The 27,394-nt window shown below is 39.3% G+C and overlaps 1 long non-coding RNA gene across 1 annotated transcript in view; it reads left to right on the forward strand.

Annotated features, from left to right (window-relative positions):
- LOC128945797 (uncharacterized) overlaps positions 1 to 25,982 on the forward strand; it is a 48,207-nt gene extending 22,225 nt beyond the window's left edge. Inside the window, exons 2-4 of the long non-coding RNA XR_008483894.1 lie at positions 6,810 to 6,893; positions 20,507 to 20,649; positions 25,881 to 25,982. This is a non-coding gene — a long non-coding RNA (uncharacterized LOC128945797). The remainder of the gene's footprint in view (positions 1 to 6,809; positions 6,894 to 20,506; positions 20,650 to 25,880) is intronic.
- Positions 25,983 to 27,394: the final 1,412 nt, after the last annotated feature.

Consider the following 27,394-nt stretch of genomic DNA (forward strand, 5'->3'; position numbering starts at 1 on the left):
ATGTAATTCACTAATATTGCACCATCTCCTCATTGGGGATTAAAGAGAACAGAAAGGAAGAAAACTCTTCTGGAGCTGTTTTAGGAAGGGCTTAGGTGAACTGCATCTCTTTGCCTCCTTGTAAATTCTGTTCCAATGAGACAGTGAGGATGGCTGTTGCTGTTAATAAAGGAAACAGTGGCCAACAATTCAGTTCCTAAATTGGCCCTGATAAGGTGGTCATGCTTGCCTGGGTTTCTGTGTTTGCTGTAAACCACCAGCAGTGGTGGCTGCTCAGGGATGTCCATGTCCTGAATGCTGGATAGAAAATCTATAAATAATGCTGGAAATGCTTTTCAACTGAAAAACACCATTTTCACTCATCCCTAACTGCTCTTTGAAAGTTTTACTTGTAAAGCTGAAATTCCTTATGCATAGTTAATTGTTTGTGGTGTATATTGCTCAGGCATATTTCATCTGCACCCAGGGGAAACAACCCAGGCAAATTGTGTTTCTGGTTGTTACTGACCAGCACTGAAAATTTGGTTTTCTCCAGGGCAATATGAGGGTAATTAATGCTTCATCCTGGAACTCCTAGAGGTTTGCTTTGTCTTGCTCCTTGTGCTGGTGTGCAATATTCACCTGCAGGTGTCAATGGTGTGGGAGCTGTGTTGGGATGTGCTCACCTGAAGTGAGAGATCTCATCCAGCATCCAGATCTTCATCCTGGGGCTTTATGAACCCATGAGCTTTAGGGCTTTATGAACCCATGAGCTGCAGGGCTTCCAGACCATCCCTGGCCCTGCTCTGAAACCCAAGCCCTGCCTTATTCACTGCCACAGCACAAAACAAGACTCCTGCGAGTTACAGATGGTCACAAATTGACAATGCGTTTGCTGAAGCATGAATTTCCAGCCCAGTGAAGCTCTGCTCCCCCAGTGCTCAGGAGGCTCTGGGATAACTCAAAGTGACGTGCAGGGGTGTGCAGGCAGGCCCAGGATGCACACAGCATATGTTGGATCTTGCTTTCGCATGGAGCTGAGGGGAATTGAGAGAGAAAACATCATGATCTTAGCAAAAGATCTCCCTGGAACAAGCAAACCCCCTCTCAGTGCCCATAGCTGGCTGCAGATGCCATTTGATCTCTGGTTCTTGGGAGGCACACCATAATTCCACAATTCTGGCCACACTGGAGGCTCTGCAGCTCTCCCACATCCACCTGTGGCCACTGGCTGAGACCAGGCCTTCCCTCCATGGCTGCAACTCCTGCAGTTCTGCTCTGAATAATGGAATTCTGGGCTTCTGATATGCAGCTTTAAATTACACAAGTGTGTGCTTACTCAATTTACAAATGTAAATTCACATTTCCATCGTGCATATGGAACTTGGAGGCTCTCAGTGGACTGGAAATGAGAACATATGGCTCCCAAAGCCAGAGCAGGTAAAGGAATGTTTGACTTCCCAGCATCAGAATAGCCTGCAAGTCCATTCATATAACCAACATATAAACCAGGATATCAGAAAAACCCCACTCATGTATTTATGTAAACACACAAACACACACCAGTGGTGCTACTTTAATATTAATGGGAACATATGTTTCACAGTTTTACATTCAGCTGTTTATTTTTGTTGTTCCTCTGGAACGTGCTTGGGCTCTGATGAAAATTTGGTGCTGAACCATCTGGTTTTAATTGCCTGCTTTGTTAATAGGTATCACTAGGTTGTTTTCCCAGGAGTTTTTTTCCTTTTACACATTCTTTGGCATCAGGGCTGAGGTATAAGGATTGAAAGGGAAAGAATCAGGTGCCTGAATGCAGCTGCAAATAGAATCCAAGGAATTAGGAAAAATTGCCTAGTTCTGTATCTTTATGATAACCTTATGATAATCTTATATGATTCTTTAGAGTGACTAACTAACTCAAAGGTCTTTTTTTCTAAAACTAAGAAGAAACATTTCAAATTCAAGTCTAACCTTCCATTGCCTCAAAACTATCTGGGCCAAAACCACTGAACAACTTCTAAAATTGTTCAGATAAGCAGCTTTTATTTTAGACACAGCATTATTAGAATTTCCCTGGGAGATCAGCAGCTCTCACCAAGATGTGAGACACCCAAGCCCAGCTCTCAGGGGGAATACAGAGTCACTGTCTACCAAAATCCTTTTCCAAATCCCCTCTCTGAACCAGCTGCAGAGTGGATTTTTAGATGTATATTCCACTACCCAGTTAAAGAAGTTGTGAGTTATTTCAAGTGGATTTTTCTGAGTTTTTTATATCTGGAGCCAGCAATTACATTTGTATAAAATACGTTTAAATAATCTCCAAGCAGAGAAGGGAATAAGTCACTGAGTTGGTAACTCACCTGGGAAAATGGGGCAGGGAGCTATCAGTCTCTTCTGCAGCCCTAAAGATCCCTGCAGGTGGAATAACTCTGTGTAGGACACCAAGAACAGCATAAATCAATAGCCCACCTAGGGCAGCCTGTGCAGGAATGTGAATGTGAGTGAAGGTGAGCTCAGGTCAGGGCAGGCAGAGCCTGCTCCCCTCACTCCTGCACGATCCCCTGTGGGCTGAGGGGACAGCAAACTCTGCCACCAACAGCACTTTGATCAACCTTTGATAACAAACTGGGATTTCTTTTCAAACAGGCGCTCCAAAGCTGCTCTTTCATTTAGGTTCTGATGGAAAGTTTGAATTGATTTAATTTCTTTTCATTTGAAATCCTCCTTTGACAGGATTTTTTTTTTCCTTATTTGACTTTATCTGAACATTTGTTGCCCCTCCGGTTTATCTGTGAAACAGGAGCATAAAATCAGTTTACCCTTTGGAAAGAATGGCCTCAAGCTCACCTATTTTTAGATAGCAAGTGAAGGCTGAAAATTTGGATGGGGATTGTCCTGATTACCAAAGACTCTATGTTCTTTGTGTCTGGTGGGTTTAATAAGAAAAATTTTAGGGAGGAAGAATGGAGTCTGTTCCTTCTGTTCAGCAATGCTGTGGTGGTGAAGCCAGTAGAACTCCCTGCTTATTTTTCATTTCTAATCACCCTTTAGAATAGAGGAAAGAAGAGAAAACCAAAAAAAAAAAATCATGGGAGTTTTCTGATTCCTAATTCCTTCTCAATTGTTTCCTAACAATAAACAAGTGGCAATAACAAGGTACCCCTTGTGCTGGAACAAGCTTGGCATCGTTTTAGCCCTGCACAGTCAAGGAGAAGGGAAGGCTCCAGTCTCCCTGGAATTGCCAGGCCTTTGGATCATCTGGCAGGATGTGCAGCAGGAGAAGCACAGCTGGGTCTCTCTCTCTCAGGAGAATCCAGTGGAATACCCTGGTGTCAGACTCAGCTGGCTGAAAAAAGCTGCGTGCCCAGAGTTGGCTCCCAGTTGCCTGAAAAATGCCTCTTTTCATCTGTCTTGCACTAACTGGAATTAGTTCAGCGTTTTGGATTGATTAATAAGTGTTTTAATAATATTCAGGGCAAACATCAGTCCCAAAGAAACGCAGAGATGTCAGGAAAATTGCCATTGGAAATATCAGACTGTTGGAGACCAAAAAAAGCTAAATATTTTCTAAAGAACACCATGAAAAACTACAGTAATTGACATAAATTCTATTTTATTATTGGTACAACAAATATTTTAAGCTTTGATTGAAATTATAAAGAAAATATGGACTAAAAATTAACATTTGCATTTCAAATTTAAAATAAGAAGGGAAAAACTTGGCCTGTCTGATTGCTAGATGGCTTCTGTGGGCCCTGGTCTTGCAAATATGTGCACAAGTTTTTAACTTTTCCTTGGTGACTGGTACTGCTGAGAGCTAAGAGAAAGTCTAATTCAAAAAATCAGAGAAAAACTCATGGTGGACTTAATTTATTAATGGCTTAATTTATTTTTGCTAATTGGTTTAACTTGATCTACTGTTTTGACCGGTAGATGTGCAGTTTTCATGGGTGGTGAGAATTACATCTAACAAAGGTGGTTGGAATTGTTGGGGTGTTAATCCAGTCAGTTCAGTGATGTGGAGATGGCACTGGCCATACTTCTCAATGGAATAACGTACATTGCATACTTGGCTGGCTGTAAAGCCTCCAGGCCCCAAACTGTCACTCTTGTGATGTCTTCATCTGCCTTTCAATAATTCATAAATATTCAGTGTCTATGGATAGGCTTGGAGAATACTGTCTTATTCAGTTACCAAACCTAATTAATGCATCCAAAACCTGTAACTCTTTACATTTTAACCTGGTTATTCTGCCAAAAATTGGTTTGACTGGGTTGGTTGGTTAGTTGGTTGAATGGTTCGTTGGCTGGCTGGTTAGCTGGTTGATTCTTTGGTTAGTTGGTTGGTTGGTTCCTTGGTTGGTTAGTTGGTTGAATGGTTCCTTGGTTAGTTGGTTAATTCTTTGGTTAGTTGGTTGAATGGTGCCGTGGGTGCTTAGTTTGTTGATTGGCTGGATGGTTGGTTGCTTGCTTGCTTGCTTAGTTGGTTGCTTGCTTAGTTGGTTCAAGTGGTTCCTTGGTTGGTTGAATGGTTCCTTGGTTGGTTGAAATGGTTCCTTGGTTGGTTGGTTGATTTTGGCGTTTTTGGCACCCGCGTGTATTTCTGCAACCACCCCTCACAGTTTAGTCCACAGATGAATATCCCAAAAGTGTCGACAGCCTTAAATCTATCAGATTCCATCAGGTTTAGTGAGCAGCAGCTGGGTGGAGGACAGCGATGCTGTTTTCCCTGCAGGTGACAGAAATCTGTGGTTTCAAGCAGAGGTCTCCACAGGACAGGGCTGCTGAGAGCTGCCAGAGCCCTGCACTGTGCAGGAAGGGTTAATTTAGAGCCCACCTGAGATCAAACACTCCCAGCAGCCACAAGCCTGGCTCCCCATGGGCCCCAGCATGTAGAACAGCCTGTCACTTAGCTCTGTTTGGCTTCCCTCGTGCAATTTCCATCTCCAGCAATCAAAGCGTGCGTTAGAGTCATTATCAGTTCTGTTGCTTTCCTTGTACCTGACTTTCAAATCGTCAGAACAACGTCTTTTGTTCTATAATAAATTAATTGTCTTTGAATCTTCTATCATTGGCAGATGGATCTCTTTGTTTAAATATAAATATGAAGATGCTGATTTATTTGGATTCCCGAGCACTGATTGTATGATAATTGCATCTTCTTGTGAATAATTTAATTATTTTCATATTATGTTAATCTCATTTCCCTTAAAGCCTGCCTGAAAATCAGACTGACTTATTTACATGTATAGGTGAATACTAATCCAGAAGGATCTATTTTTAGACTGCAAAAGCTGTTTTCAAAGTGGTCCTTTCATGATTTGTGGTGCTGGTAAAAGCACTGCAAATGCAGCTGCAGGAAGTAGCATTTTCCCAAAACAACAGCTCATGCTGGTTTTGCTGCTGTAATTCTATCCTGCTGGTATTTTATAAATAAATAAATAAAACACAGGAAAGGACTAAAAATGCAGATCAGGCTCAGATTATACTGCATATTGTGTAAAATATGTTCTTGGAGTTTCTGCTTATCTAAGAGGGTTTTTAATAATCAATAGCCTTTGCTGGTGCTATCAATTTGTAGCATCCAAGTTATGGAATGTGTTGCAGGGATCCTCCATCAATTTCACAGGCAGAATCCTGTAATGGAATAAAAAAAGGAAGCACAATTCATGCTTGGAGCTGAAATTTTATTATTATCTCAATTGAAATCTTAACTCTCTAAAAATATCATTAATTGTGTGATGGTGATTGTGCAAATTGTACACAGTTAAAATAATCCAGTACCTCCAGGACCCCTCTAGGTCCTGATGTCAACAGCTTCACCTGTGGCATGAGCACAGGGTACAGAAAATCAGTAGTCTCCTATTGACAATTAGGATATTGATGCTTTCTTCTTTGGTATGGTCAATTCTGCATTGGTTCATTTTCCATATATTAAAATGCTCTAAAACTTGATATTCCTTGCTGTGGAATTCCACTTTACATCCAAAGTTGCTACACAAGATTTGGGTTACATGCATTGAACTCTTGCTGTTTCCCTCTCTCTTATTCCTAAAACTGGCTGTAAGGCTACTCTGACAAAATTTAATCCAGAATTTAAAACCTCCATGTTTTTCAATTTTAATCCGGAAAAAGATATGTGAGTACAAACTCCTTTAGTATCAGTTATGCAATATTGATATGTTTTGACCAGAAAAATGAAAGACCTTTCTCCAGCTGGAATATCAGCACACAAGGATATTTTATATTGCTGAATACCAGCAGTGCTGATCATGACTGCTACTTCATGCTCTTCTTCCTCAGGAAAAAAATTTATGAGAAGAGGAAATACGTTGATGATTAATGCTTATGCTTGGTCCTGTGAAGTGAAATCCATAGCATTTAACATAATTTTGAGGTCAGAATTTCTTCTATAGAAAGAAATCTATAATAGAAGATTCATAGAATAGAAAGCTAGAATAGAAGATTTATAGGATAGAAATCTATTATAGAATATTATGGATTTCTATTTTATAGGAGTCCATATTAGACTTCTTCTATTATAGATTTCTAGTCTATAAATGGAATTAATTAATTAATAGAATAGAAATCTATAATAGAAGAAGTCCAAAACAGACTCCTATAGGAGTCTGCCTGGTGGGAAGTGTGTTCCAAGCCCAGAGTGTCTGGAGCAGTAAAACATTTGAAAGGAGAAGGACGTGTGTTGGCATGGCAACACTGCTTAACTCATATTTGCCAAGGCCACTGTAATTACTTAGCTGAAGCCGCAGGTCACAGGAAGAATGTTATCAGAACTAAAATTGTTCCATCTTGTCCTCAACTTCCAGGCCAGAGGTTTCTAGATAAATCAAGAAGTGCCGTTTGACTGGAGGAACTCGCTCTCTCTTGCCTTGGCCTCGGCAAAATCTCATGTAAGTGCCCTTCTGATCTTGTGTGTTCTCCATGCAAATTGCAGATTGTTTTGGTGAAAGTGTCTTCTCTTGTTTACAGGATGATATGTCTGGGTATGAAAAGTGGATTGTTTACTTGTTTGAGGTGTCACTTTTGAGTGTGTTTCAGAAATTGCTACTCAATACGTGAGACCAACCCCCATATGACAGCGGGTATTAGAATATAAATCAGTATATCAAAATCAAAAAACGTTCAGGAGGGTTCAGTACAGAGCACTGTGCTTTCCTGTGCATTTATACAGAAAGGTGGAAATCTGTTCATTTGTGGGTTGAAAGGATTTGGTGTAAAACTGAAAAGTGAGAAGAGCTGGATTGCTACAAAACTTGCGCTCAGTTGTGGTTAAACTCATCTGAAAACCAAGAGCTGTGGTCTGCCCTCGTCACTATTACAGCTAAAAATTGTTCTTGTCAGCACAGGGGTTTGATTTTTTTGATCAAAGTTGAAATTACCTGATACCATTAAAGGCAGTTCATTGAAGATAAAGGTTGAGGATTTGCTCTCACAGTTGTCATGTCTTTCAGTAGGAGAATTCAGGAGTTGTTAATATTTCTGCCTCTCCAAATCCATTTAACTTGCTTACAAATCTTCATAGATTAAACAGCGGAAATTAATTAAAATTCTAGTTAAAATAATTCAAATTCTAGTTGATGTTTAAACTTAATTTTTTTTTCTTTGATTTCCTGAAGTTGCGCACACTGTGTTGTAGAATTTCCCATGTAGAATTTGACATGTGGGCTATAACACCCACTGTTCCTGATAAATGGCTTGTAAAAGAAAAGCATTATGGATTTTAATGGTATTTAAGCTTTATTTCTATTTTCTTCTTGGATTTATAATGTGCTTCTTCTATTGATCCATACCATTAATGCCAAGATATGCTACATTTATTTTCTGAGATTGATCGAGCTGAGTGTGGTTTGTTGGCGTTAACTGGGATGGGCACAAGGAGAGGAATCTTTGAGCAGAAGGAGCAGATCTTTTCAATGAAAAGTTCCTAGGGAATATTTCTCTCACAGTATAGATTTTAGATACTAGTTTGAGTTACCAATAAAGATAGAGCCCAGAGGGAAAATTTTGCTTTGCTTCCCACAGATAGATTCTCAGCTGGTAGAAATAGGCTCCACTCCTTCCATTTCAATGGGCTTACACCACTTCACAGTGTCAATATGGGGAAAAAATATCACTTCCATCAGCCTTCCAGATAAATAACCCAGTAATTAATCTGAGTAGCATTCTCAAAATAAAAATGTGGAAATGTTCTTGTTGGAGCAGAAAAACAGAATAGCAAGGTTGTCTGAGTTCACACCTTGCTGAGGCTACTAATTGAAATTGAAAAATCAAAACAATTTACAAGAAAGCAGAAGCAATTAGCAAAAGAATATAACAACGGTGAAGTTTATCACTTGGAAATTATCTTATTTGTTCCTCAGAAATCTTTATGGATGAAATTTCCTTGGAGGTGTTTCTTTTGTAATTGACTCATAGAGTTATCTATTAGTGTCTATCTATTAGTGTTTGGTGCTAATATTTCATTTTACTTTCAATTTACTTAAAATGAAGTGCCAGGGGTTCTGTGACAGGGCTGGGGTCAAAATCAGAGCAGCCCTTGGGCAGTTCCTGAGGGAAATGGGGAGAAAGGAAACCACTGCAGTGTGCTTGAATAAATGAAATGTTATCTTCAGCCATCAGCTCATCACCCATCCTGTTCATTGTGCTGCTGCTGATTGCCTGGAGATTCAGGGTCAATTCCTGGAAAAATCTGGGCTTTGGGCCTTGTTTGTTTTCTCTGTTGTTCCTAAAATGTTTTGCTGTTTTCAGTATTTATGGCTTGCTGTCTGTCTGACTGTCATCATTATCAAGACTTGTGGCTTATTGCTATTGATATAAAAGACTTTATTTTCACATGGGGATAATTTAAACTAGGAGAGGTTTGGAAAAGGCTGGATGAATGTTCCATAATGAAAGACTGCAGTTATCCCATCACAGTATGGGTGTCTCAGCACAGAGGGTCTGGTTGACCTTTGGGCTATTTCCATGGATTGTTTCCTGCTAGGAGTGCCTTTTAATGAGAGATCTAATCACTAATAACTTACTGGAACTCTCCTGTTTTGCTCTTCTTGAGGCTGCAAATCTTATTTCAGAAGTCCAAGGTGTAACTTCCATTTTACATTTTAATATTAAAAAAATTACTCCCACTATAAATATTTAGCATTTAAAGTTTCATTGACTGAAGAGGACTCAAAGCATTTGGCAATCCCTTCTTGCTCAGTTGTGATGCTGCCAATTAATAGAATTAAGTCTCCCTGACCCAGGACTTCCACTGAGTTGTACCCAGTTGGTAGCTGAGATTCCCAACACAGGAGGATGAGAACGCAGGGTTTAGGCTGCACCTTGGGGTTTCAGAGGTCCAAGTCTTGGTAGCAAAGAATTAAACATGGAGTTCATAGGGTGCAGAGCTTAAATTCCACTGCTGCTGTTTTATTTTTTGTTTTGGACTAAATGTATCTTCTATTTTCTCTGTGTCGGTGAGAGGGAGAGAGTGGCCTCTCCTGGGAGATTGGATGTAAAGGTTTGGACCTTTTTCAGTAAGGCAGAGCTCAAAATTAGGCCTGTGAGTGTTTAAAACTGTCTCTAACCCCCAGGACTGCACTGCTTGTGCCAGCATTTCCCTGGATCTGTGTCCTGCTGGCTCATCTGTCCAAAGCTCCTCTCTGGCACAATTGTGCATTTCCACCTCAAGCCCATCTGAGGTTCCATCTCATGGGGCTGGTCCAGCTGTGGGTGCAGCCAGTGCTGGGGGTTTTTAATTCTGTTCTGAGGGATTTTTGTGCCCTCTAAAGGGCTTTGCACATCTCAGCCCTGCCCAGGACTGCAATTCCCATGCACTTCACCAAAAGTTGGTGATGCAGCAGTGAATAATTACAGTGTTTGTGCCCTTTATCTGCCATTTGGTTGTCCTGTGCCTTCATTGTCAAAAAAATTTGATCTTTACCAACTCGGCATTAAATAGCACAATGTGTTTGGCATCAGGATAATTCTGCCACTGTAAATTTATTATCTACATTGTGATGAACTCAGCTGAACTTTATTCACCATCCTGATTGTGGTCTTTTAAAAGAAACCACTTCAAGCTGCAATAGGTACAAAGGAGAGCTATTAATATGATTAGAAAATAACTGAGTGTGCAATTTTCTTCTAAGAAATTTTCTTGTTCCCGTCCCAGTTCCCTGCACATACCAGAGAAGCTTCAAGTGTTTTAAATGTGTATTTCCTTTCTGCCATGTAGATGAAATTACTGTAACAGATTTGCATTTTTTTTTTCTCCTACAATGCCTTTTATACCTGCTTTTACTTATCTTAGAGCAGCCCTGGTAAACAACAGAGCAGTGTGGGATAGGAGTGACATCTCCTACAATAACTGCACTCCCACACGAGTCATTTCAGGGGGTGCGAAACTTGTTCCCCTTATTACTTCATCTAAATCAATGCTGTAATCTGTTTGGTTTGAGGGATGAAGGGCATAATCCTGCTTATTGTACTGTGTGGGCAATTTATCCAGTGATTTAATAAATATCACACAAAATCAAATTTAATGCAAAGATAGAATTCAAACTTGACATGGTTATTGAATATAAACCCCCATGTCAAGGGGAATGAGATTCCCCTGGCGGAGACAGAGCCAGGAGCCAGCTCTGTGGGCAGTGAGAGTTGGGAGTTTGGATTTCAGTGAGAGACAAAGGCATTTGTCAGCTCTTAAGGTGGCCTGCCCTTTGGAAGAATCTGGAGAATATTTGGATAGGTCTCTTTGTGGAGAAAATAGACAAGGTGTAGTCAGATCTTTTGGGGCAAAGTAAATGGATTGCACCTCTTTCCTGCTTAGCTGTCCACATTTCATGTCCCTTACTCTATCATTACGATTTAATTTGAATTTTCCTTAATTTGTCCTCAAAATAAATTTATTTTTCTTTGTTTTTATTTCTACCTGAAAAGCCTTTGTAATTTTTTTTTTTTTTTGCATAAATTTGTAAATTAACATTTACTAACCAAAAAAATCCCCAAGGACGTTTTGCTTCCTTGGCTGAGCAGGATCAGATGGGCCAAGGGAAGGGAGCAATGAGGGCTGTGCCCAGCTGAAGTGACAAATGCAAATCCTTCTGTTCCCTTGGATTAAAAAGGGCTCCCCTGAAGGGTAACTGAGCAGTGGCTGCATTACAGTGTCAGGTGCAAAACCTTTAATGGAGAGAAATTGCCTCAACTAATCCATTTGTCAGTAGGGAGGGGAAGTGGAAAACTATATATAACTTAGAAGCTGAAAGGTTTTGCCCTTCTCCAAAAGAATAAAATAATATAGCACTGAATAATGGGTTTGATTCCAGTTTTAAATTAGAAATCCAATTTGTTCTTATGAGCTCCCTACTCCATTTCTTACTACTCTCTCAATTCTGCTGGGTGACATTGGGAGATAAAGCAGAATTTACAAGATTGAAATAGGTAAATTTTTCTTAAAGGGAGACTGAGACATGTCCAGAATGATGTATTGTAAATTGTATTGCATTTATTAATAAATGCCAAGTATCCCCAGATAAGATAATTAAGTTTTATGCTTAGAGATGTGTTAAATGTAGATGCCAAATCAATTCTTTTCATAATTAGTGTTACCTGCTGTAGGAGCTGAAAAATGGGGATTTTGAACCCATCTGAATGCAGTATTGTGTTATGGCCACATGAACACATGCGGAGGAACCAGAAACTGGCAGGGGGGGAAAGTGCTGTTAGAATAAGTGATTTATATCATTTGGAAGCACTCTCGGAAAATGGTCTCCTATAGAAATGCTATTTAATAATTTATCTCTGTTTAAGTTGGGATTTGTCTGCTGCGTTGCATGCTCATCATGCCCCAGGCTGGGAGGGATGAGATGACTCAGGGAACAATTTGAGGTTATGAAAAACTCTGCCAAATGGCACTTCCACAGCTTAACTTTAATGGAGCAGAGATCTTCTCAATAGTGAGATAAGTCAAATTTATTACCTGCTCCTGAAATGATTTCTTTAAAGGAAAACAGCACAGAAAGAGTCCAGGTTCCACCTTTCCATTCTGAGAATCCCATTTGCACTCAGAGAACTGAAAACTTGGGTGGTGGCTGGAAAGCCAAGTGCAAACATTAGAGACTGGCAGCAAAACATGTTTGGTGCAGGAACATTTGTGTTTCTGTTTCATTTATTGCTTCTATGAAAATTGAAGTGTTTATAGGGAATATCCCAGGGGAATTGAATTTTTTAATTTTTCAGTTATCAGTACTCTCTTGCTCACAGGACTTCAGAGTCCTTCATTACCTGCTGTCCATAAATCACATTCTTGCATTTGGTAACACAAATTAATGGATTCCTTCCTCTCCTCTGCCTCATACAACCTTCACACTCTTCTCATTGACCAAAATTCCCACTTGGAAAAACCACCATTTCAAATTATGAATCCTGTGGGGTACAATTGAGTCTACACTATTTCTTGCCAAAGACTTCACCATTGTGGCTGTAGTGTTGTATATTATTGTGTAGAGGACACTGCTACAGGGACAGCAGTGAAAACATGGGGACAATGACAGGACCACAGTGGGGTCCCTGTGAGCATTTTCTAGGTCTCCAGCCTTCAGTTCTTGAGGCATTTCCTGAGCAAGAGATGAGCTTTGGTAAATTGCTGGGTTAAAAAATGTTATATGTTATAAAATATAAATGTCATAAAATATAAAAATGTGTTATAAAAATTGTTCTGAAACAGATAATTATTTCTGGGTGAAAAAAATATGTTAAAATTTAAATATTTACTTCCCTGCATGGACACTCTTTTGATATCAATGCACAGGAATTGTCACTGAAGGATTTTGACCAGCATTCAATGGCAGAGCCCACATTTCATCTTCCAGAGGACACAGTCTGTACATGAAATCGCAGAATGTTATAGTTAACAGGATATTAGTTTAAGGACAGAGGTGAATAGAGGGGCTGTGATGAGAACCTCTCACTCTAAATAAAGAATGTCTTTATTTAAATTGTGTTTTGTTGAATAGCACAGTCTGTACTCCAGTGCCTGGAAGGGAAGGATGCCATGCCCAGGGCTAACAGTGACAGTGTGTAGATAAGAGGGAATTCCTGGCTGATTCAGGATGTGTCAGCAAGGCCAGGGACAGACAAGTGCAGATGTGCCTGGAAAGGAATAACTCAGGGCCCCAGCAAAAGGCTATTGACTTTCTTTCTCTTGATGCAAGGACACCTACACTGAATCTTCCTCATCTCCTCCAAAGTGAGAAGTAAGCAAACCCTTGCAGCACTCAGGAGCTGCTCGAGGTGATGGATTCACCTTTCAGCCAGCGTGGGAGTGAAGGGTTTGTGCAGAGAACAGCCCTGGCTGTGCCCTGAGCACTGAGGCTGAGCCCCACTGCCCTTCCAGGGCACCACAGGTCCTGCCAGCCTGGTGTGTGAAAACATCCTGAAACCAGGGAGCACAGCAGACAGTCCCCTCTCACCCCCAGTGCTACGGATGATCGCTGAGAACAGAATTCCAAACCCTCCCTCCCTCTGAATTCCGTTCCCCTCCTTTCCAAGGGTTCCCAATGTGGGATTGCCCCTTTTTCCCAAGGCTGAATTACCTTTTTTTCCAAGGCGGAATTGCCCCTTTTTCCAAGATGGGATTACCCTTTTTCCAAGGCGGAATTGTCCTTTTTTCCAAGGCTGAATTACCCCCTTTTCCAAGACGGGATTACCCCCTTTTTCCAAGACAGAATTGGATGAAGTCCCCCATGCCCACTCGGGATGCTGCCCCCTGTGTCACCTTCCCCTCCAGAGACATTTGGCACTCTCCAGAAGGATTTGCATTCATGGAATCCCAGAATTCCAGAATGTTTTGGGCTGGAAGGGGCCTCAAACCTCCCCCAGTTCCAGTGTCTCCTGGTGAGTTTCACTGTTTGGAAAATTCCCCATCGGTGCCTTTGCTCCTGCGGATGAATTGTCCTCCTCACCCACCTCCATCACACCGGGTGAATTCTCCTCCCAACGTCCCCAACACACATCCTTGCTAATATCTGCTGTGCTCAGATGTGTCCCTCATGTAAATTATCAGCCTTTAAGTGCTGGCAACGTTAGCATATTGTTGCTGTAGGCTAAGTGTAATGCTTTTAATCTTGATGGTAATTTCCTGGTTAAATATTTTAAATAAATACATTTAAATAAATAACTTTGTACAAGGAATATTAATCATATCACTTTAGTGGTATATTTGGATGTTTGGTTATTTCTGACTTTCTAGATTTAGCTTTTATATTTGGAGTCTAATTTGGCAAAGAAGATTGTGCCTTGTTAGCAATCATGTCTCTTGATCAGCACGTTGGGTTTCTGTTGGTATCAGTGCACAGAGTGAAAAATGAGGGAGGGTTTGGAATTCTGTTCTCAATAATCATCTATAGCACTGGGGGATGAGAGGGGACTTTCTGCTCTGCTCCCTGGATTCAGGGTGTTTTAACACACAAAACTGGGGCAGAAAGGCAGGTTTTATGCCAGTGCCTTTCACCTGTTAAAGGTGAACAGTTAATTGTGGCTGAGATGTTATTTATGTCCTTGTGAACTGCAATTGTAGCATAAATGCTTTTATTATATCCAGGACATTCCTGAAACAAAGGGATTTCATCTCAATTTATGCCAGTGTTCACAGAAACGTGTTTTGATGATTCTTGGCACCCTTTCATTGATTTCAGTGCAGGGCAAAGAAAAAACAGGTTTTCAGCAAAGAGCCAGCTTGAGTGGATGATTGTTTTCTCACAGACAATGACAATAATCATTTTAAAGTTTAAATAGTCAGGAGACAAGCAAGGGATGGAATCTGAGTTTAATTGTATTTTTGGCCCGGGCATGGAGGATTTCATGAAGGATGGAGTGAGGGAATTTCATTTTACCTTGTGCTGTTGGTGCTGGTGCAGATCTGCTGTGATTGCTTCTCCTCTTCCCTCCATGAGCTCCTCACAGTTTTAAGGCTGACCTGCAAAATGTGAAGTTTTTCCTGCTTGGAGAGGTCTCCTATGCAGAAATACTTTCTTTAAACTCATTTTAGACTTCTAAGGAAAAAATACTAAAATCCTCAGAATTTCCATGGGGAATTTTTGGACATTTGCTCCTTTGTGCCCCACCTTTGGGAGCCCTGGCTCTGTCTGAGTCCCAGCACAGCCCCAGGGCCATATGGAGCACGATAAAATCTGGGTTTGTTTTTGTTTCCAAAACATTTGTGCTGTTTTTCCTCGTTTTAGTGCTCTCCTCATGAAACCTGGTGGAGCCAAGGTTGCTACAAATGAGTTAAACTCGGACACCATGGAGATAATTTCTTTTTATAGAACAACTCAATAGTTTAAGCTTTATTTTTTCACATAGCAAAATGCTAAATTTCCCTGAATGTCACCAAAACAACAAAAAAAACTCCCTCCTACTGGAGGAATTGAACAAATCCATTGCATATTTTCATGGATTCCATAGCATTTTGCTATTTCCTCTGGCTTAATTTTATGTCTTTTTCATCTTTCTGTCCTATTTCTCTGGCTTCTCTTTTTGCCCTGTCTCTGCAATAATGCAATTTGAATTTCTAGCGCCATTCCAATGAATGTTTCAGAAAAACCCTACACTTTGTAAGGTCATGACGGAAAGTCCTTTAAAAGTTAATTTTAGAAAACCAATTTGTTCCAATCAGTTCTGTATAGATGACAATTTCCTTGGCTCTGTGCATGCTTCGCAAATATTCATATACAATTATCAGCACTTACAGTTTTCAAATAATATTTGTCCTCTTTTCCATTTGTTCCTGGTGCGTGGAAAGCCTGAATTTTCCTTTTTGGGGGGAAGTTTTTATTTGTGACCAATTCCACAAGGCAGCTGAAAGCTCCCACGTGCCAGAAGAGCAGAATAAAACACCTAGAGAAGGGTGGAGCTGTTTTAATTCCACAGCAGCACCCTGGGTATTATTTATCTCATTATTGGATTTTTTTTTGGCATTTCAAAGGGTCTGTGCCTTGCTCTCAGCAATTCTATCCTGGCTGGCACCTGCTCTGCCAGAGCTGAGAGAGAAACTGCTGCTGGATATGGAATAGGGAATTGCTGTGGAAAGAGAATTGTTATTAAATAGGGACTTGTTATTAAACAGAATTGTTATTAAATAGGGAATTGTTATTAAACATGATTTTTATTAAATAGGAATTGTTGTGAAACAGATGATTGTTATTAAATAGGTAATTGTTAGGAAAAAATAATTGTTATTAAATAAGGAATTATTATGAAACATAATTGTTATTAAATAGGCAATTGTCACGAAACAGATAATTGTAATGAAATCCATAATAGCAGAGATGCAGGCTTGTGCTGTGTTTGACAGGGTTCTGGGCACTCAGCATTAATTAGCTGCTGTCATTAGGCTGCTGCCTCTTGCCACAGCGTGACAGCAGAAATGCAGCAGCTCAGGATATGGTGACATCACAAATACAGCATTATTCAGTTTTAAAAATGGGTTTTGGTAAAGCACATTTAAACCCACCCAAAGCATATCTGCAGGAGTGATTTAAAGTCTGTATGAGTCTTCTTCCATTAATTTTTCATGAGACAGGCAAAGTGGATAAATTATCTTGAAATTGGGATTTAGTTGTCTAAGTAACTTGTTACTTACTCAAACTTTTAATTAACTAAACTGTTCTCTTTATAATTCATATTGAGCAATTTCCTGCAGCAGTATTTCACAGGTGAAAATCCATGGGTTGCTGATTTACTGAATGAGAAATAAAATATGAAGGGAATGACTTGGAAAAAGATTTTAATTTATCATTTTTTCATTTCACTGGAGGATGGCCTTATTTTTTGTCTGTGTAATTCCAATTTTTCCAAAAAGCATTATTTTATAAAAAATGGACATATATACTATCACTTTCTTAAGCTGTAAAGTTATTTAAAGGAATTTCAGGATATTTCTCATGGAACAAAAACCTATTCAAGCACCAGTTTTAAGGGATTTATTAAGAGGCAAAAAAGAAATATTTTAGTGAAAATAATGCTAATATTAAAAAACAAAACCAAAAGGAAACCCTTAAAAGAGCAAAAGTTTGAAGAAGTTTTGTAATTTTCCAGAAAGAAATGCTGGTTCTTTGAAGGGGAATATCAAAGCATCTCTCCTTGTGATAACCTCTATTTCCCTCTTATTTGTTTCATCATTAGAGATTTTCTAATGCATTTCTACTGCTTTACATTGCATTCTGAACATGGTTTATACATCCAGAAGAACCTGAACATTTTCTCTGAAGTGGCTTTTGAGATCCACCTGAATTTCCCTCGTTCTTGTGACAATCTCAAAAGAAATGAACAGGGAAATTTCCCTCATATTGTTATAAATTTTACATCCATTTTGTTTCATAGTGTGTTATTAAAAATGGTCAGCCTTATATCACTCCACTAAGAGAGAATTATTCATTTTTGCCACCCAATTTTCCCAATTTAACCCTTCCTCAGCTCCCTTCAGGTGGAGCTGCTTGGATTCTTCGGGGTTTCCTTTTGAAAGGTCTGACATTTCTCTCTGTAATTTAGTTTAGCCTGCCTCCAGTTCCTTATCACTTTGTAAATGTCAGATTTGCAAAATGCACACAGAGCTTTATAGAAATGTGAACAGTTTAAGTTTTGTCATCTCATAATTCTGACACTCTTACACACTTCACTCTTTGGGTTTTCCTCCTGTCTGAATTTCAACCTGGAGTTCCCATTTCTCCTTGCATTCTTCTGTTTGCTGACTCTGAATTTAATATATTGGCATTTTCCCAGATATCTCTCATTGTCACATTTAACACAAAGCCAGAGAATTTGGGTGGGAAGGAATCTCCAGAGGTCTCAGGAGCAGCCTAAACTGCAGAATCCACAAAGAGAAACACAAAATCTTTGTTTCTTGTGGAAATGAGGATTTTTAACAACAGGGTGATTTCAATTAATCACGTTAATCTCATAATAGTGCTACCTGGAGACTTCAAATTAGGGATTAATTGAAATAATTTTTGATATATTACTTAATTTAGAGTTGGAAAATCAGGCAAATTGGGCGTTATTATGATAAAGAAATAGTAAATAAGACATTGTTCTGTGTCAATTAAAAGGCTATGTAACATTCTTAGCTGCTAATAATGAACCATAATGCAAATGGAGTAGACTTTTAAAAATTATTCTCCAAATTCCCTCTATACCAACCGATGAACAGATAATGGCAACATCAAATATATTTTCCTTATATTTTTCTTAATGCATTTACTACTGTAATGTCTGAACATTTACACATTTAAACATAATAAATAGCTTTAGTTTCATAGAAAGATGGAGCTTCCACTTCAAGGTGGCATTTTTTTAAGCAAATAAATGTAATAGATTTTTGTGCTTGCTTTCTTATCTAAGTGCCTCTTTATCTATTAAATACTTGACGTGCCATTTGCTGCTAAGTTATTGATAATTGTATAGACGTTTTTATAATGACGCAGAACAAAACACGGTTGTGCAGAGTCTGCAAGGGGCTGCTGCAACATAAAACATATAATGAGCTAATGGATTCAAATTAATCACTGAATTAGTGAGGGGAAAATAAAGAGACTGGCAAGAAGATGCCATAAAACCGTGTTCATTTCAGTGCTGGAAAGGCTGGGGAGGAAGCAGCATCAATCCTCAGGTGTTCCTATCAAATCCTTTGTGCTTGTTTCTTTTTGGGGACTTTTTTGTTTCTGCAGGAGTTTTGTGTCATTATAGGAAATAACACAACACACACACACTGCTGTTTTCAAGGTAAAAAAGGGAAGTTTAATTTCTGACTCTTGCATTTATAGATTTCCAAAAGTGACAGTGCCACCTCTCCAATGGACAAACCAACAGTCCATCAAATTTCTCCTCCTCCATAAAAGACTGCAAAACAGTTAGTTATTTACAGAAAGTGTGTGAGAAAATTTGTTATAATAATGTAAACATCAGATAGTTTAGAAAATCTTAAAAAATCGGGGCAGCACTTTTGCTCTGGCCCCACTCTGTGTTCAGAGAGAACAAATTTCAGACAGCACAGATTTTAAGCAACAAAGTCAGCCCTGTTTCAAAAAGGGAAAAGATGTAAAGGTGTAAATAGATATAAAGATGTAAATACATGTAAAGGTGTAAAGGGAATAGATGTAGAGGGAATAGGTGTGGGGTGTGCAGTTTTTCTTTCACAATTAGCTGAATAAGCACTCTAAATATATTTATTTAGCTTTAGACTTCAAAGTACATTGGTTTATTCTGAAATGCCAGTAGATGGAGAGTTACTTTGGATATATCAGGAGAGTGGGTTGAACTGAAAAGCTGAGTCAAAGCTGATGCTCTGTGACATGTAGGACACAAGATGGATTTTGATGCTGTGCCCCACCAGCAGACACATTTTATTCCTGTTGTTACCCAACTCTGTCTTTCAATAATTATGACTAGGGAGGCAGAAAAATTTTGATTTTCCTATTGCTTTCTGAGCTTTCAAATTGTTTTTGCCTCGGGCATTTTTTTTCCCCTTAGTTTCTGGTTAATATATTGTGCTGACAAAACTCCAAAGAATAAAGTGAGTTGGGGATAAAGGAATTAAAGCTGCCCCACCTGTCTGGGGTTTTCCCAGTGATTCCTGATGTCCTGATTTCCATCAGCACATCCAGAGCAGCTTCAGGACTGAAATCCTGAAATCCCAAATCCAAACTCCAGCACCTTTCACTGGAGCTGCAAGGAAAGAGCTACAGCTTGATTAAACCTCTTTAGGATTGTATTTCAAGTCTACAGCTCTGAAAGTTGAGTAATAATATAATGAGTAATTAAACATGTGAATTAAAAGGTGAACCTCACACCGTGGGCTGAATCTGTTCAGGTTTTGCAGATTGTTTGAAAGGGAAAGGTCATTTATTAGGAAGCTCTTTTTTTCTTCTGTTAAGTTTCAAAAATCGAATACCAACCTAAGAAAAGGATAATTTTATAGCTCACTTTGGAATGAAAACTAGCATTTCCAATTGTATGTGAAATGGTTTCAGGAGTGAGTGCAATCACACTCAGTCATCTCCACAGTCGTTCTCTACAGGTTGGAGTGTCTAGAAAAACGTTGATGTTGATAAAGGGAAATAAATGCCATGTCCTACAATTCAATATTTCATCCAGATAAGATACAATAATGGGAACAATATGGGATGAAAATTGCATCTTCATTATGAAAATCTTGAAGGTACCAAAAAGAAGAGAGCAATTTAAAAATATTATATACTCTGGATTGCTGCAGTGTGTTTGATTCTGCAGTGGCACAGTTTAAGGGTTTGAAAGTTTGATGTTGTTCCTTAAAATTGATTGTTTTGGGATATTTTCCCCTCTTTTCTCCCCTCCAATACCTGTATGGGATTTTTTTGCAGGAAGGACAACCCAAGGTGCTGTTTGCAGGTCCTGCTTGGTTGGGGCGACCTGCACAGGGTGTTTTTGTAAGGACATTACAGTAAATCCCCTCACATGGCTCTGTTAACCTTCACCTTGTCCTTTTCAGGGGTGAATTCCTTCAGTGGCACATGGGAGAGCTCTGGGCATAAACTGGGAATAACAATGGAGTGATGGGATCTTTCCTCTGCCAACAGAAACTCCATCAAAAGTCTCCTTGTGACAATTCCTAGTGTTTGATGCGCTTCACTGGTAAGTGAGACCTCTGAAATTCTCTCCTCATATTCACATCCATGTTTATTACAAATTCCAGAGGGACACAAGGCATAAGAGGCTCTAATTTTCACCTTTGTATTTATATGAATGGGGGATACTTTTCAATGCCAAATTTTGCTGAGAACAAATCCAGCAACGAGGGCTTTCTGTGTCTGAAAAGAATCCCTGTAACTTGAAAATGCTCAGTCTGTTACAAAAGACATAGAAAAGTTCCATATGAACAAATTCCAGATTTAGGAAGCGTTGTGACAGCTGAAGTCCAAGGGAATACGGTGACTTTTTATTTTGCTTGAGTTTTTGTTGTGGTTTAGCCCCACCTGGCAACAGCCTTGCAGGATCCTCTTTGCTGGGACTTTGGGAAGATTTGCTTTGCACATCAGCGATTCTGTGTGAGGGGATTGCACTCTGTGACCAAACTGCTCACATTCCCTGAGTGATCCAGGTAAATCGTTATATTCTCTGCTGAAATTGTAGCTTGGAATTCAGTTAACAACCCTTTATTCAGGACTCCCTCTGCCAAATGCACAGAGTCAATTTGGCACCGAGGACAGCAAACGTTGTGATGGGCATCATGGAAATTTGGCTCCACAGCACAGAGGTTCCTGCAGCTCAGCTCCACAGCTCAGGCCAGGAAAGAATTCAAAATCTGCTCCTGGTTGGGTGAGATCATCTGAAATTCCCCCTCAGTTTGATGCCCAAGCCAGGAGAGCACAGTCCTCCATCAGCTTATCAAATAGGAATTAAATTAATCTTTAATAAGTTCTGATGGTGGTGATGGCTCAGAACATCTGGCAGTTAATTGGATCTATGACTTCTGTGTATTTTTAAATAACTTCTAATGTGATTTCCTATACAACATCTGGATTTGGAGTGCACTTTCAGGAGTGTGTGCTGGATCTCATACATAAAACATCCACGATGGGTATCAGTGAGCATAGGAAATTAAAACTCTGATAACTTCTTTTATGTTGGTTTAAGCTTCCACTTTTTATTGATGGGACAGTTTGTTTTTTAATAATTTTAAGTTAGCATCAGATTTCTACATGATCAATCACTTGTGAAAATGAAGGGCAGACTGCTGTGTGGTATTCTTGGAAAACTCAATTCTCAAGCTTTGCTTTTTCATACAATCTCTTCTATTTCAAGATTACCACACCTCAACAGAAGTATAAGACTTTTGCTCTCTGCAGACACTTTTCTAATATTTTTCTATAGCTCTAAATTTAGTCAGTAAAGTAAATAAGTCATAATTTTAAAATTATGGTGGTGGTGATAAGTAAAAAATCATCCAGCACCATTTTAGCCCCATCACAACCTAGTGATTCCTATACCAATTCTTTCATCTCTGTCAGTACTTGTGTTGTTGTTACTGAATAAATTATTATTGATGCAATTAAACCCAAACTTCATCCATCCTTACAAAAATACAGCTCCTTTCCTTTTTGGCCCTTGCTGGCCCCTCGTGTGTGGTGCAGGTTCAGATTTCAGGGACAGCTGTAAAGGGAAAATCCTTCTCCAACCTAGGGAATGGATGATGAATTCCTTTTGTTAGAAACAAAACAATTCATCAAATGGCCCAGCTGTTCCCTGGGTGTTAATAATGATCCCTTTTATTTGGGTGCTGTTTGGTATTTATAGATAATTAACTCCCTTCTACACCAATCTGCCTTTAGAGAACAGAGAAAACTGATACAGATTGAATTAGAAGCTGTTAAATACATAGAAAAAAAGTCAGTTAATTTACTCTAGAACAGTTATTAGCAAAGCTCTGGGAGACATTTTCAGGTATATTTTTGTTACTGTGTCTTTATTTTTTTAAATTTTGCTTAAAGTGCTGAGTATAAAAACTTTCACAAGTTACAGAAACTCCCAAAATATCATTTGCTTCTTATTAACTTTGAAGAAATGGAGTATTTTTGAGGTCAGATTGAGAAACTGTTCCACTATTAACGCTGAAGTGTTGATGTACTGACCATGTTTTGTAGCACTTGCATTAGAAATTTCTGCTGAAGGAAATCCATTGCTGTTTTTCCCCTTCCATTCCTTTGAAGGGAGTAGTTTTTGCTGAAGAAAAGGAGAATTTGGGCATTGTCACCTAAATGTAGTGAAATGAGGAATTCTGGTTTAGGAAACAGCCTTCCACAGGAGATGGAAATAATTTAGAAAAGATTTGGTGAATGTTTGTTCACAGAGCACAGGTCCCAGCTGAACTCCATGGTAATATTCTACACGTGCCTTCCCTCCACAGGTTTTGGAATTTAGGTTTTACAATTTTAGAATCTCAGTTACTGCTTATTTTGGAGGACTCTACCAATTAAAGGAAATTACCTGAATTTCTAAGGTTTTCTAATAGGAAACAAACCCAGATAATTTGGATTCTTGAGCAGTTCCAAACCACGTTGTTATTATTGTTGCTTTTCCTTCCAGTAACATTTTTGAACCAATATCAATTATTTCAGTTTGATCTCCCACTTTTTCCAGAAACTGCAATTTGGTGGGGACTAATATAAAATATTTCTTTATTTCATATAATCCATTTTAAACTGATGGATTTTCTGCTTCTTTTTATTCTTAGTTCTTGCTTGCTGCACATCCTCAGCAGAGGCACTTTAGGGTAAATGTTCTACAAAGATTGCTACATTTATACAGCCTTGTGAAATGATGTCTTACAGTTTTCCCATTTGTAAAATATGTGATAAAACTGCTCATATAAGTATTTTGGAACCTCATTGTTCGAAAGCATTTGTTAATCTTTAGAGGAGCCTTTCTTCCCATCACAGATAACAGATGTAAGGGACAGGAGGCCTTGGTGCTGATCTGGTTTATCTGCAGTGAGCCTCCTTCAAAAACCATTTTTGAGGAGCACATATGCGATTGCTTCTGTTGTGATATCCCTGGGCAGAGGAGGTGGGCGTGGGAAACCAAAGCAGGAGGGAGAAATCTGGGAATCTGCTGCTGGGAGATGAGATTGCTGCCCTGCTGGGACAGCCCTGCTGCTCTGGAGGTTTTACCTGGCACAGATGGGGCTGGCACCTGAATCTGGCTGCTCTGCCCTTGGGTGGAATGGGAAATGTCACAGACATCTTTTTATGAAAAATCCTTTTCTTGGGATTTTTTCTTCCTGAGAATCTGAGAGGCCTCAGGAACAAAATGCAAACAATGGTTATCTGCTGCTGTGAGATGCAACAGGCGCATCTGTGATTGGTCTGATGGGGTTGTTTCTAATTAATGGCCAATCACAGTCAGCTGGCTCGGACTCTCTGTCCGAGCCACAAACCTTTGTTATCATTCATTCCTTTCTATTCTTAGCCTGCCTTCTGATGAAACCTTTTCTTCTATTCTTTTAGTATAGTTTTAATATAATATATGTCATAAAATAACAAATCAAGCCTTGTGAAACATGGAGTCAGGTCCTCATCTCTTCCCTCAACATAAGACCCCTGTGAGCACGGTCACAGGGAAAATGTGTCTTGTATTCAGGAAAAATTAAATTTCAGGGAATCCTGAAATAGTTTGGGTTGGGAGGGACCTTAAAGCCTCAAAAATAGTTTTTGAAGGAGGCTCACTGCAGATAAACCAGATCAGCACCAAGGCCTCCTGTCCCTTACATCTGTTATCTGTGATGGGAAGAAAGGCTCCTCTAAAGATTAACAAATGCTTTCGAACAATGAGGTTCCAAAATATTTATATGAGCAGTTTTATCACATATTTTACAAATGGGAAAACTGTAAGACATCATTTCACAAGGCTGTATAAATGTAGCAATCTTTGTAGAACATTTACCCTAAAGTGCCTCTGCTGAGGATGTGCAGCAAGCAAGAACCAAGAATAAAAAGAAGCAGCAGGAAATCCATCAGTCCAAAATAACCACATCAGTGCCAACCCTGCCATGGCAAGGGTGACTTTCCACTGTCCCGGGTGCTCCAAGCCCTGTCCAACCTGGCCTGGGACAGTTCCAGGGATCCAGGGGCAGCCACAGCAAATCTGGGATAATTTCCACCTCTCTGTCCTGCCCTCGTTCAGTGAGGCAGCACCAACAAGAAAATGAGTCCCTGTCCCCCCTGCATGCACCAAAACGTTTTTAACCCAAGCACAATCCCTCTAGCTCTGCTCAGCAGCAAGAAAATATTCAAATGTTATTCCAATATTCAAATGGCAGGTTGTTTGTTTGTGTATTATTTAATTCTCACTGACTTTAAGGCAAGATAATGTTTCTATCTCTGAAGTTTAATAGCACAAGTGGGTGTTAATTCTGATAGAGTTCAAGAGCAATAAAATGTTGCTAGAATTCCACTGAATAGCAACCTGCTGTAAATTTTAGTCATGCAGTGCTAGTATCAAACAGAATGAGCAGCCAGGCTGCAGATGAGAGATTGAAACCACTTTGAACACATCTCAATTGGCAATCATTAAAGAGGCATTTCTACTGATTTTGCATCTGGTATTCAGACAGAATTCCTAGTTCTGAAAATGTGGAAAATAAGTGGCTTTTATAAGGTAGGTAGTCTATTGGATTTGATTGTAACTTCAGTTGAAAACCCCTATCAAGAATATAAGCATGAAGAAAAATGGATTATCTCTATAATTCTCTCTGAAAACACAACTCAATGTGAATTTGTAAACATTGAGCTACCTACAAGTCAAGGGAAAACGTTCTGCAGATTTCAAATACCTCATTACTTTTATTTCAGGGCTGATATTTTGTTTTATTGGGCTTCAAGGTTTCTACTCTCTGACCAAAGTATCAACCCAGGGAACCACTGGGAATGTCATCCTGGCTTAGAGAATGCCATATTTTAGCTGGAATTGTCCCTTTCAGTGAGTGCTCCAGCCCCGCTTGTGTGACTCAAGTGAGTATCACAGCGGAAGGGAATTGAGGTTACACTCAAACCCTTGGCTGGAAGCAGCCTTGAGGTGGAAGCAGGAGGGGGAGCTTCCTTCCCATTCAGTCACTTGGAAGTGTGGAGAATCATGGATAAAATGAATGCAGGGAAACAAATACCAAGGAGTGCTTTTCTTTTCATCCTCTTCTAGCCCATGCCTGAGTGGGTTTATGTCACTGTGAGTCAGTCACTAGAGGTGTGCTGTCTAAAAGAGAATTAGTGTTTTATCTTGATTTTTTTTCTACGTATAATACAACCTTTTCCAGAGCTTCCTGATCACTGTTATTTGTTCCTCATCTCTTTTAATCCACGAACTGTCCCAAGGCTGTTTGTGCTCCTGGTCATCAGTCTGGAGCTGCTGCCTCTCCTGTGCTCTGGTGTTGTGAGGGTCTCCAGGATGAGGTGAGAGGTGAGAATCTGACTCCAAGTTCTTAGAAGACTGATTATTATATTATATTATATTATATTATATTATATTATATTATATTATATCATATTATATTATATTATATTATATTATATTATATTATATTATATCATATTATATTATATCATATCATATCATATCATTCTGAATAGAATATTGTATATATTATATACTATATAAAATAGTATATTAATTATATTGTATTTATTATATTAATTATATTACATTTTATTATATTTATTATATTTTATTTATTATATCTATTATATTCTATTCATTATATTCTAAAACTATCCTAAAGAAAGAGCGAGGAGACACCAGAAGGCTAGACAAGAATGATCACAAAAACTCGTGACTGACCAGAGAGTCCAACACAGCTGGACTGGGATTGGCCATTCATTAAAAACAATTCACATGGAACCAATTAAAGATGCACCCGTTTGTAAGCAACCCCCAGGCCACATTCCAGGCAATCAGATAATTATTGTTTACATTTCTTTTCTGAGGCTTCTCAGGAGGAAAATCCTGGCGAAGGGATTGTTCAGAAAACATCCTGGTGCCTCTCCTGAGCCGTGGAGCAGCAGCAGCTGAACCCTCCCTGAGTGTGGAGCTGCAAACCAAAGCAGAGCAGATGCCACTCAGCAGGAGAAAACCAAATCGTTTGTACACGTGGAACGGGATGGGAGTGCAGGAAAAAGGAGAGAGGGGAACGAGGCAGATGGAGCTTGAGGAATTAAAAAGGGATGGGCTGTAGATGTGAGGGAGCAGAATAAATCAGGAGTGATGTATAAACTCACAAAAGGACCAGCTTTTGTGATTTCTGCTCCTCACAGTATTAATTGCTGCTCTTTGCTTTGCTGCTCTTCACAAGGAAGCAGAAGTCAGAAGGAATCACTACATTGCAACTCAGCTGGGAGACAAAAAGTAATTCTTAAGCAGCTTATTCATTATATTTAATAAATCTCCAAATAGTATTTACTAGAGATTGTTTATGGTCCCGTGTTCTTATATAATTTGTAAAAAAAAAAAACCCAAAGTGTCTTAAAATCGCTGCTTCCAAAGCAGTTCTGAGGCAGCTCCTTCTGGGGGAGATGTTTAGAGAGCAGGTTGCTCACACGTGCTGTGTGAGCCCTTCCTTTGTGAATTAATTGGGTTGATAGAGAAACATCAAAACAGATTAAGAAAACCTGCCACGGTTTTCCCTTCCAGACTCTGGGACCCTTGTTTGGTACAAGTTCTGCGTAGGTTTAAGATATGTCTGTGCATTTCAGCATATCCATATTTTTAAGGCTTTGCATCAGATGGAGAAAAAGCAGGCAGTGACAAGATTTGCAGGGTGTAGAGTGTACGTAATCTGACATTTTCAGGACACGGATTTTAACTAATTTACACCATCAAGCCACACTACTTA

The sequence above is a fragment of the Melozone crissalis genome, unplaced genomic scaffold (genome assembly GCF_028551555.1).
Source record: "Melozone crissalis strain CALT ecotype California unplaced genomic scaffold, PUWL_Pcris_2 ptg000068l_1, whole genome shotgun sequence".
NCBI classification, from domain to species: Eukaryota; Metazoa; Chordata; class Aves; order Passeriformes; family Passerellidae; genus Melozone; species Melozone crissalis.